The sequence below is a fragment of the Bidens hawaiensis genome, unplaced genomic scaffold (assembly GCF_021521415.1).
Source record: "Bidens hawaiensis isolate Kalapana, Puna unplaced genomic scaffold, B.hawaiensis_p1.1 tig00005873_1, whole genome shotgun sequence".
In the NCBI taxonomy this organism is placed as follows: domain Eukaryota; kingdom Viridiplantae; phylum Streptophyta; class Magnoliopsida; order Asterales; family Asteraceae; genus Bidens; species Bidens hawaiensis.
The window spans coordinates 678,604-691,165 of record NW_027491386.1 but is presented as its reverse complement, the minus strand read 5'-3'; positions in this window follow the sequence as shown (position 1 = coordinate 691,165).

Here is a 12,562-nt window from a genome sequence, read left to right as displayed (position 1 = left end):
TCAACCTTCCAAGTAATCTCCAGCACGTCCAAGCGGTAGCATCCACTTCTTAACCTGAAAGTCAATCAAACATACACACAAAGTCAGCTTGAGCTGAGTGAGTTCAAGTTTTCATAAACAATAATTCATACTTGCTTTCAAAATTATAGTTATATACAATAGAGAGGATAAAATAAAATAAATAATATAATTCACCAAGTAATACATTTATCGTCGAACACACGTACAAGGGCCTCTCCAACACGAGTCAAGACTCGAGTAATATATTTGACCCGGACACGGTAAGACCTAAGCATGTGACACGAGCCTCTCCACCACGAGTCAAACCCGAGTAATATATTTGACTCGCTCACAGCTTACACATCCGAGCACGAGATACGGGCCTCTCCACCACGGGTACAACCCGAGTAATATATTTGACCCGATCTCGGCTCACACATCCGAGCACGTGATACGGGCCTCTTCACCACGGGTACAACCCGAGTAATATATTTGACCCGATCACGGCTCAACATCCAACGGGCCTCTTCACCACGGGATTTTAAAACTTGAGTAATATATTTGACCCGCCAAAATGATGATCACGTCACACGGGCCTCTCCACCACGGGTATAACCCGAGTAATATATTTGACTCGGCCGTGAATCACCATGCACACACACATCAATAAGCCTACTCACATCATTCTTAATCACGGGGAACTAAATATCATCACACAATCGTAGGCTATAAGGTAACAAATACTCATACATACATGCATACCTTCATACATACATACATATATATAACTATATATATATATATATATCATCCCATACGGGAACTAAGTAGATATGTCTACTCATATTCAATTTCTACCAAGCCTACTAACATCCCTTGAGTCTAGACCATTAATAATGTATGTAACCTTAAAGGATACAAGGCCATAAACGAGTCTAAAATATTCTAAAGCATATAAAATAATTTAAATATAACTTTCAAAGTGCCCAATCACGAGTCAGACCATGTAAAACCATTCAAGTCGTTGTAACGGGTAAAATCGTTTAAAATGGTATTTCGATGTGTATGCTAGCCCAAAACGTAAAAAGAGTAAAAAGGGCATCATGAGCTCACCTGAATCAATCGAACACCTACAACGAGCTAGGAAATCCCTAAGTGCACAATCACAAGCGAGGGCCTGTAAATTATACACAACGCGTTACTAAACTAGACCGCAAGGACACACTTGCCTAATGGGCCGCTCAAGCCCAACACTTTGGCCCAAGGCCCACCAACTTGGCCCAAGGCCCAACAACTAGGCCCAACAACTTGGCCCAAGGCCCAACCCAAATCCAATTACTTTACCTCAGCCCCTAAAACCTTTCAACTAACCAAATCCACCCTACGATTATGGCCGGGGCTAACCATGATGCACAACTTACCCGCCGGTAATCAAATCGAGTCGAATACGCGCGTAATAAATCTTAAAACCAATTGTCAAACGAATCAGCCCCAAATGGACTAAATTCCCATCTTAACCTTTTCTTACATTATAATTATGTCACCCGAGTTGATAGGGTTGACAGTTCCTTTTTACAGCTTCCAATTTAACATTTAAACGAAAATTCGCTCACCGCCGACTCGATTGACCAATCACCAACCAAAACAGCCCCGAGTACCAAAAATATAATTTTTCCACAACCCTTAAACCCCCCTAGGGCTGTACAAACTGATTTGGTCGGTCATCCGATCGCTTAACGCATCAAACTCAACAATTGCCAATCCTACACCCGATAAACCCTAGTTTTCAAACTAAAATCGATTGACCGACCTAAACACCTCCATTGGCCATGAAATTTTAGTATGATGTAAGTGACATACCTAGTAAGATTTTGGTGCAAAAACCCTAATCTAAACAGCCCCTGAATTCCTCAATTGGACAGCCACCAAACAAGTCTACAACAAGTCGTTTAACGATCAATACACGATGTATAAGGATGGTTTAAGGTGTAAAAGACTAGAGGGGACCTGGGACTAACCTGGAATTGGAGTTTTACGGCCTAATCACAGCTGCAAAAAAGAAAATCGGGGGTGCTTGGCTCTTGCTTTCAGCCGATCGCAGGTTTGGGGGGGGGGGGGGGGGCTAGGGTTAGGATTTTGATTATAATATAAAATGTTACATTCAGGCCCTTCCACTTTATTAAGAGTTGAACTTGCATGAAAAGTTAAGCAAGATACGTTTACGGGGTGGAAAGGAGCTCTCGGAAGAATGCCGGGTCAAGCCCGAAGGTGTACGCAATCACTACAAGGCTAAAACTTTTATCGGAATTTACAGATGTTACAGTTGAATGATTTTTGAGATGATTCGTATGAGTTTTATGGTGATTTTAATGAGTATTTGCTGCTGTCCAAAAATTATGAGAGGCTAATCTTGTTAGTTCTACCTAGGAATGATGTTAATTGTTAGTGTTTGATGAGTTTTATGGATTGTTTGATTGATAGACTTAATTTGTTGATGTAAAGTTTGATTTAGACATGAAATAGGCTGTGTTGAAGGACTGGAAATTTTGGTGATTCATTGCATAAACCCCATGTGTCGGTTGATTAGTTTTGTATTAATTGATCGGTGCATTGTTTGATTCTAGACTTTGTGTTTAGGGTTTGTTTGCGGTAGGTACCACCGTAGGGTTTTGTTGCATGATTTATTGGATTAAGTACAGCGGTTAGGCACCTTCTTTGAGACCGAGAGGTGATAAGAAGTAGGGTTGTCTCATTGCCTTTGCATGCTAGAATAAGAATTGCGCGAGAGCGAGTTTGTTTCTTGTCAGGTTTAGGTGTTTTGAGCGACTAGTTGATCTATTTTAGTTTAAGTTGAATTGTTCCTCTATCCTTGGTTGTGTAGTATTCATTGCCATTAGGTTCGAGTGTTGGTGAGACCGAGAGGTGATCCATCATTAGAACACGTTAGCAATTGTTTCCCGGTTTGATCGTTTTAGGCGATTTTGAGTAGTTTAGGCTTATTGAGTGAGACCGAGAGGTGATCCAGTGAGCCCGAGTGATCCTTAGTCGTGTCATCTTTAGGGACCGGTGGCTTGAAGTCATCCAATCCATTAGCTTGTTAGGCCTACAATTTGATTCAAACCTAGGTAGACGTTTTCCTCCATCCTAAGTTAACAGTTAGTTCCCCGTTAAGTTTTCTATTTTAGGTAACTTTTGTCAGTCAGTTTAGTTAGTCCAGTTAAGTATTTAAAAATCAAAAATTAATTAAATATTATTCTTAGGTAGGTCTTGTTTAGGGTTAGTGATCGTTAGCGTCTTACGTGTCCACGTGTTCAATACTCGGACTTCCTAGTGCTATACTACTTGCGATCTGTACACTTGCCGGTTGTGTGTGGTTTTAGGATTTTCGTTTTATATTTAAAGCTTAGTTGTGAGGGTCATTATTATAGGTTATCAGACGCACATCAAGACTTGATACTTGAACCCCCCGTCTTGTGCATTCTTCCAAAATCCCTCCATGATTTTCTCATAAGGATCAAAGTGTTCAGTAATAACTGTTTGAATCCTAGATCTCTTAAAGAACGGCATCATCACCTTGAAGTCACTAGATATCTTATCTGCCTTGTTCAAATACGCCACAACGTTATGCTTGGGATCCATATTCTTAGATCCTTTCACCATCTGGAAACATGAAAACAAACAATGAAACATTTAGTAATTTTCAAGTAACCAAGTAACACACAAGTCCATATAGTGAATTGTAGTTTATAATCGAAATCGTAATACTTGAATTTGTAATAGATACATATGCTACCCCAAAATATGAAAATGTTTAAAAAGGGGTTGTGGGAAACTCACCTCGAATACGAAGATAAACTTGTAATAAAAGCCGCTAGCACAATAATGAAACCGAAGCGATCGAAAATGCGTTTAAAGAATCCGAAACGTTTGAACTTCTCGAACTATAAATAAATACAAAAATTTGAAGACTAACTAATGGAATTGATGAAAACAATAATTTATATAAAGGGATTTTAATATAGTTTTATTCGCTTTTAAGGGAAAATTATAATATTATATTATATTTGAGTTTAACGAAATTTTTGCGATGTTTATGATATAAGTTATAATTTTTAACACTAATATGAAGTTACGATAAATTCAAGACACAAATTTAAAATGGGAAATATTTATCTTAAATTATGTTAACGAAAAAGAATTATAATATGGAAGTTTATATTATTTTAATATTATTTCAACTAATATGAGAATTTTAATGCTTATGGAACGTCGGTTGTAACGGTTAAACTTTGTCAGAAATCAATAACGTTAGATTAACAAGATGGGATTCATAGTTAACGAATTAAGTTTAACGATTTAAAAGCGAACAAATTTAAGTTTATGAAACTAATATTAACGGTTTTAGCGGGTTAACGGAACGATATATATATATATATATATATATATATATATATAATATTATCGGGTTTTATAGAACTTGAATATGAAAAAGTTTGTTTTTGAATGATAATAATAAAATCTAATTTATAATAATTTTAGTAAGTTTTTAAAAGAAGATTTTATTTATTTTATAATAAATTATACAATTACTTGGGTTTATTAGCTAAAAAAATAAATATGTTAAAAAGTTTCTGACCGGGTTTCGAACCCGGGTCTTTCTGACCAAACACATACACTCTAACCACATGGACTAACTTACAAGTTGATTTTTTATTAGAAACAAAAAAATGTATATACATTTACATGTCCATCTTCCTCCTAAACCTAGAATTTCATTTCTCTGTTTCTGTTCCTTGTTTGTTGTAATTAGGTTAGGGTTTTTGGTTAGTGGCTTACAACGAATCAAAAGCATATTTAAATTACATGGTATTGTTGTGGGTTGACGGAGAACTAAGGTCGTCAGAAAACGGACTTTGAAGATCCAAAAGGGATAGTTAGAGAGCATTTTAGATTAGTTTGATTGAAGGGATGGGTTAGGATGATGATGCGCGTCCTATTTATAGTTGTAATTGAAACGATTAGTGACTAATACTCGTTATTGAGTTTGAACAGACTTTCGCCCGATAAGCTTAGATTAAGCTGTGAAATTGCATTATGGTCATTGATTATTACTCGTAGTTAGTGGAGAAATACGTTACGAGCTTTAAATTTGATTGTTAATATGGGTTAAATGATCGTCGGAGGCCGCTGCGGGTCAGCCGGATTTCTCGCCGGAATAGCGGGCTGGACATGGGTGACGATGTGGGAAAAAAATGGATTTTAATTATATTATTATAATTTAAACAAATTTACATTTTGTCCCCTAAACTTTCATATTAAATTAACATCAAAACTAAACTAAATTGCAAATTGAACCTTGGACTTTGAATTGTTTTATGCATGAAAGAAAATTGATATACTTGGATAGTTTCCGAATTAAACCCGTAAAGTTTGCGGATTGATTAAACATTTTAAAAAAAAAACTTTAAAACCCGGGTTCCGTTAAAACAACAAAAGTAATGTAAAACGGACGAACGATGAACTTCAATCGTCGAAAATATTAAATTAATGATGAACGTTAAAAACGAATAAAGTGAAACAACGAAACGGGTCGATTAACGAATGTAACACAATCCAATTACAAATACAAATGACGAATACATGCAACGAAACTTGTGAGATATATATATATATATATGTGTGTGTGTGTGTGTGTGTGTGTGTGTGTGTAATAATATACAAAACTGAAAATTTAAAATGGGTCGGCTTTCGGGTTTGGAAAGTAACGAATGTTACATACAGTCATAACCGTGTTCTAACAGTTAAACGATTTGGGAAGACTTGTTTCGAGCTACTAAATTAACATAAACCTAATTTGAAGTGGCTTGAACCATTCAGGTCTTCATGCACTGTTCTTGATCCAAATGGGAAATTCGGGACCAAAGCTTTGGAGGGTTTCTTTGTTAGGTATGCTTGTCCTTTACGACGAGTATATCTACCAAGTCTTAATAGGATTGTGCAAGTACAACACGTTGATTGTCAGAGATATTCTACTCCAACACAAAAGCCAGGTGATGCTTGGTTGTTTGACTATGAAAACCTCTCCAAAATCTTTAATATGCCAGAGGAGGTTATATCTGATGAAGCTGTATCAATGTTATATCAACAACAGCTTAACAAGGTTCATGCCCTTTCGGAAACAAGCACCCCCCTTTACCGTTTACTACATACCTGCCACACAGAACCGTCTTTATGAAGAAGAATATCAGAAAAACGAAATAAAAATCGACTAAAAAATGATTTGAAAATCGTCGTTTTAGGCATAAGCATTGTGTGTGCTTGTGTACATGAGGCGTAAACGAATCAACAGTAATAAAGTAATAAACATGTGCATTCGAAACAATCACATAGGGCCCACATAATTTCTAATCATGCAACCCTAAACAAATAAACAAATAAGCTATAACTAACTAGGGCACTACGTCTAGTGTCCTATCTTATAGTCACGGCTCTGATACCAATCTGTAACACCCTGGCTAAAGCGGAAACGCCCAAGTGTGACGTACAGATTGTTCAAAACACAAGTGACACTATTAAGCGACAATATTATCATTAATTGATTTAAACATCATATACACAAGTTTGCAAACAAAGAATACAAAGAAATATAAATACAACTAAACATTTTATCCATTTGTTTAAATAGCCTAAGTCTAGTGTCTTCTTCAAGTATCATCCTCTAATCACGGTACCTGTAACATATGTATAAAATAATGTCAACTATCTACATAGTTGGTGAGTTCCCACAGTTTTATATAAATATATAAAAATCATACAATTCATGGACAAGTGATAAACGAGCAAGTAAAGTCCTTTCCAGTTGGTATCAACCAACGTACTCGGGTAATCGCGCAAGTAAGGTCCTTTCCAGTTGGTAACAACCAATGTACTCGGATAATGAGGCCCTTTTCCACTCGATACAACGGACCTGAGTGCAAAGGGGAGTGTATGATCATACTTATTGAGACTACCACGTGCAAGTAAAATTCGAGCAAGTAATCAAGTAAGACACAAGTCCATATAGTGAATTGTAGTTTGTAATTGAAATCGTAATACTTGAACTTGTAATAGATACATATGCTATCCCAAAATAGGAAAACGTTTAAAAAGGGGTTGTGAGAAACTCACCTCGAGTACGAAGATAAACTTGTAATAAAAGCCGCTAGTACAATAATGAAACCGAAGCGATCGAAAATGCGTTTAAAGAATCCGAAACGTTTGAACTTCTCGAACTATAAATAAATACAAAAATTTGAAAACTAAATAACGGAATTGATGAAAACAATAATTTAGATAAAGGGATTTTAATATAGTTTTATTCGCTTTTTAGGGAAAATTATAATATTATATTATATTTGAGTTTAACGAAATTTTTGCGATGTTTATGATATAAGTTATAATTTTTAACACTAATATGAAGTTACGATAAATTCAAGACACAAATTTAAAATGGAAAATATTTATCTTAAATTATGTTAACGAAGAAGAATTATAACATTGACGTTTATATTATTTGAATATTATTTCAACTAATATGAGAATTTTAATGCTTATGGAACGTCGGTTGTAACGGTTAAACTTTGTCAGAAATCAATAACGTTAGATTAACAAGATGGGATTCATAGTTAACGAATTAAAGTTTAACGATTTAAAAGCGAACAAATTTAAGTTTATGAAACTAATATTAACGGTTTTAGCGGGTTAACGGAACGATATATATATATATATATATATATATATAATATTATCGGGTTTTATAGAACTTGAATATGAAAAAGTTTGTTTTTGAATGAAAATAATAAAATCTAATTTATAATAATTTTAGTAAGTTTTTAAAAGAAGATTTTATTTATTTTATAATAAATTATACAATTACTTGGGTTTATTAGCTAAAAAAATAAATATGTTAAAAAGTTTCTGACCGGGTTTCGAACCCGGGTCTTTCTGACCAAACACATACACTCTAACCACATGGACTAACTTACAAGTTGATTTTTTATTAGAAACAAAAAAATGTATATACATTTACATGTCCATCTTCCTCCTAAACCTAGAATTTCATTTCTCTGTTTCTGTTCCTTGTTTGTTGTAATTAGGTTAGGGTTTTTGGTTAGTGGCTTACAACGAATCAAAAGCATATTTAAATTACATGGTATTGTTGTGGGTTGACGGAGAACTAAGGTCGTCAGAAAACGGACTTTGAAGATCCAAAAGGGATAGTTAGAGAGCATTTTAGATTAGTTTGATTGAAGGGATGGGTTAGGATGATGATGCGCGTCCTATTTATAGTTGTAATTGAAACGATTAGTGACTAATACTCGTTATTGAGTTTGAACAGACTTTCGCCCGATAAGCTTAGATTAAGCTGTGAAATTGCATTATGGTCATTGATTATTACTCGTAGTTAGTGGAGAAATACGTTACGAGCTTTAAATTTGATTGTTAATATGGGTTAAATGATCGTCGGAGGCCGCTGCGGGTCAGCCGGATTTCTCGCCGGAATAGCGGGCTGGACATGGGTGACGATGTGGGAAAAAAATGGATTTTAATTATATTATTATAATTTAACCAAATTTACATTTTGTCCCCTAAACTTTCATATTATATTAACATCAAAACTAAACTAAATTGCAAATTGAACCTTGGACTTTGAATTGTTTTATGCATGAAAGAAAATTGATATACTTGGATAGTTTCCGAATTAAACCCGTAAAGTTTGCGGATTGATTAAACATTTAAAAAAAAAAACTTTAAAACCCGGGTTCCGTTAAAACAACAAAAGTAATGTAAAACGGACGAACGATGAACTTCAATCGTCGAAAATATTAAATTAATGATGAACGTTAAAAACGAATAAAGTGAAACAACGAAACGGGTCGATTAACGAATGTAACACAATCCAATTACAAATACAAATGACGAATACATGCAACGAAACTTGTGAGATATATATATATATGTGTGTGTGTGTGTGTGTGTAATAATATACAAAACTGAAAATTTAAAATGTGTCGGCTTTCGAGTTTGGAAAGTAACGAATGTTACATACAGTCATAACCGTGTTCTAACAGTTAAACGATTTGGGAAGACTTGTTTCGAGCTACTAAATTAACATAAACCTAATTTGAAGTGGCTTGAACCATTCAGGTCTTCATGCACTGTTCTTGATCCAAATGGGAAATTCGGGACCAAAGCTTTGGAGGGTTTCTTTGTTAGGTATGCTTGTCCTTTACGACGAGTATATCTACCAAGTCTTAATAGGATTGTGCAAGTACAACACGTTGATTGTCAGAGATATTCTACTCCAACACAAAAGCCAGGTGATGCTTGGTTGTTTGACTATGAAAACCTCTCCAAAATCTTTAATATGCCAGAGGAGGTTATATCTGATGAAGCTGTATCAATGTTATATCAACAACAGCTTAACAAGGTTCATGCCCTTTCGGAAACAAGCACCCCCCTTTACAGTTTACTACATACCTGCCACACAGAACCGTCTTTATGAAGAAGAATATCAGAAAAACGAAATAAAAATCGACTAAAAAATGATTTGAAAATCGTCGTTTTAGGCATAAGCATTGTGTGTGCTTGTGTACATGAGGCGTAAACGAATCAACAGTAATAAAGTAATAAACATGTGCATTCGAAACAATCACATAGGGCCCACATAATTTCTAATCATGCAACCCTAAACAAATAAACAAATAAGCTATAACTAACTAGGGCACTACGTCTAGTGTCCTATCTTATAGTCACGGCTCTGATACCAATCTGTAACACCCTGGCTAAAGCGGAAACGCCCAAGTGTGACGTACAGATTGTTCAAAACACAAGTGACACTATTAAGCGACAATATTATCATTAATTGATTTAAACATCATATACACAAGTTTGCAAACAAAGAATACAAAGAAATATAAATACAACTAAACATTTTATCCATTTGTTTAAATAGCCTAAGTCTAGTGTCTTCTTCAAGTATCATCCTCTAATCACGGTACCTGTAACATATGTATAAAATAATGTCAACTATCTACATAGTTGGTGAGTTCCCACAGTTTTATATAAATATATAAAAATCATACAATTCATGGACAAGTGATAAACGAGCAAGTAAAGTCCTTTCCAGTTGGTATCAACCAACGTACTCGGGTAATCGCGCAAGTAAGGTCCTTTCCAGTTGGTAACAACCAATGTACTCGGATAATGAGGCCCTTTTCCACTCGATACAACGGACCTGAGTGCAAAGGGGAGTGTATGATCATACTTATTGAGACTACCACGTGCAAGTAAAATTCGAGCAAGTAATCAAGTAAGACACAAGTCCATATAGTGAATTGTAGTTTGTAATTGAAATCGTAATACTTGAACTTGTAATAGATACATATGCTATCCCAAAATAGGAAAACGTTTAAAAAGGGGTTGTGAGAAACTCACCTCGAATACGAAGATAAACTTGTAATAAAAGCCGCTAGTACAATAATGAAACCGAAGCGATCGAAAATGCGTTTAAAGAATCCGAAACGTTTGAACTTCTCGAACTATAAATAAATACAAAAATTTGAAAACTAACTAACGGAATTGATGAAAACAATAATTTAGATAAAGGGATTTTAATATAGTTTTATTCGCTTTTTAGGGAAAATTATAATATTATATTATATTTGAGTTTAACGAAATTTTTGCGATGTTTATGATATAAGTTATAATTTTTAACACTAATATGAAGTTACGATAAATTCAAGACACAAATTTAAAATGGAAAATATTTATCTTAAATTATGTTAACGAAGAAGAATTATAATATTGACGTTTATATTATTTGAATATTATTTCAACTAATATGAGAATTTTAATGCTTAGGGAACGTCGGTTGTAACGGTTAAACTTTGTCAGAAATCAATAACGTTAGATTAACAAGATGGGATTCATAGTTAACGAATTAAAGTTTAACGATTTAAAAGCGAACAAATTTAAGTTTATGAAACTAATATTAACGGTTTTAGCGGGTTAACGGAACGATATATATATATATATATATATATATATATATATATATATATATATATATATATATATATATATATATAATATTATCGGGTTTTATAGAACTTGAATATGAAAAAGTTTGTTTTTGAATGATAATAATAAAATCTAATTTATAATAATTTTAGTAAGTTTTTAAAAGAAGATTTTATTTATTTTATAATAAATTATACAATTACTTGGGTTTATTAGCTAAAAAAATAAATATGTTAAAAAGTTTCTGACCGGGTTTCGAACCCGGGTCTTTCTGACCAAACACATACACTCTAACCACATGGACTAACTTACAAGTTGATTTTTTATTAGAAACAAAAAAATGTATATACATTTACATGTCCATCTTCCTCCTAAACCTAGAATTTCAATTCTCTGTTTCTGTTCCTTGTTTGTTGTAATTAGGTTAGGGTTTTTGGTTAGTGGCTTACAACGAATCAAAAGCATATTTAAATTACATGGTATTGTTGTGGGTTGACGGAGAACTAAGGTCGTCAGAAAACGGACTTTGAAGATCCAAAAGGGATAGTTAGAGAGCATTTTAGATTAGTTTGATTGAAGGGATGGGTTAGGATGATGATGCGCGTCCTATTTATAGTTGTAATTGAAACGATTAGTGACTAATACTCGTTATTGAGTTTGAACAGACTTTCGCCCGATAAGCTTAGATTAAGCTGTGAAATTGCATTATGGTCATTGATTATTACTCGTAGTTAGTGGAGAAATACGTTACGAGCTTTAAATTTGATTGTTAATATGGGTTAAATGATCGTCGGAGGCCGCTGCGGGTCAGCCGGATTTCTCGCCGGAATAGCGGGCTGGACATGGGTGACGATGTGGGAAAAAAATGGATTTTAATTATATTATTATAATTTAAACAAATTTACATTTTGTCCCCTAAACTTTCATATTATATTAACATCAAAACTAAACTAAATTGCAAATTGAACCTTGGACTTTGAATTGTTTTATGCATGAAAGAAAGTTGATATACTTGGATAGTTTCCGAATTAAACCCGTAAAGTTTGCGGATTGATTAAACATTTAAAAAAAAAACTTTAAAACCCGGGTTCCGTTAAAACAACAAAAGTAATGTAAAACGGACGAACGATGAACTTCAATCGTCGAAAATATTAAATTAATGATGAACGTTAAAAACGAATAAAGTGAAACAACGAAACGGGTCGATTAACGAATGTAACACAATCCAATTACAAATACAAATGACGAATACATGCAACGAAACTAGTGAGATATATATATATATATATATATATATATATATGTGTGTGTGTGTGTGTGTAATAATATACAAAACTGAAAATTTAAAATGGGTCGGCTTTCGGGTTTGGAAAGTAACGAATGTTACATACAGTCATAACCGTGTTCTAACAGTTAAACGATTTGGGAAGACTTGTTTCGAGCTACTAAATTAACATAAACCTAATTTGAAGTGGCTTGAACCATTCAGGTCTTCATGCAC